Here is a 683-nt window from a genome sequence, read left to right as displayed (position 1 = left end):
AAATACAAAGATATTTAAACAAAAACATATGATAAAATAAATGTGAAAATGAAAACAATCAAAATTAAACATTTGTTTTCCTGTATGTCACGTGACCATTAACAGACATCAGAGAACCGTGAACGTGACATAATTTATTCAAATATTACCTGTTAAAAGCACCTGTGGTCACGTGATCTCAACATGAGGGCTTTTCTATCGGGAGAGACGTGCTTCAACACAACAGGTTTATTGCATCAATATCTTTATTTGTCCTTCAAAAGAAATGCACAATTCAGCAAAGCTACGACATACAAACAGCCAAACAAGAGCATTTCCCTCTGAAATCAGGAGACGGGAACATGACAAACCTCCACACGTCGAACCAACCAATCAGGAGGAAACGCAGATCTTGCATAGCTCAGATGTAATGGAGGTAAGGCACTTCACGAAGGTTTTTATTAGGCATCTCATCGCCACGCGCTCTCGTCTCGGCAAGCAGGAGAAGGGAATCTGAGAACGAACGTCCAACGCGCTTTTGGCATCATGCTCTCCAAACGCTGAAGTGGGATTCTTGTGCATATACGGGTGGAGACGTTGACCGGAAACCCCAGTTTCTCAAAAAAGACGTTGTGCAATGGTTTTTGGGGTCGAAGAAGGCAACGTGTTGAGCTTTTTTTGACCGAAAAGAAGTTAAAGAAACG

At 41.4% G+C, this 683-nt stretch overlaps 1 protein-coding gene across 1 annotated transcript in view; it reads right to left on the bottom strand.

Moving 5' to 3' along the window:
- Positions 1-230: 230 nt before the first annotated feature.
- LOC311071664 (ryanodine receptor 3-like) overlaps positions 231-683 on the bottom strand; it is a 162,588-nt gene continuing 162,135 nt past the window's right edge. The window contains 1 exon segment of the mRNA XM_084096131.1: positions 231-683. This exon segment is cut by the window's right edge and continues 200 nt beyond it. The gene's annotated coding sequence lies outside the window, so the exon portion shown is untranslated.

Source organism: Abramis brama (genome assembly GCF_963993115.1).
Source record: "Abramis brama genome assembly, chromosome: 21".
NCBI lineage: Eukaryota > Metazoa > Chordata > Actinopteri > Cypriniformes > Leuciscidae > Abramis > Abramis brama.
Note: the sequence above shows the minus strand (reverse complement) of the source record. Positions and strands in the feature narration are given on the sequence as shown.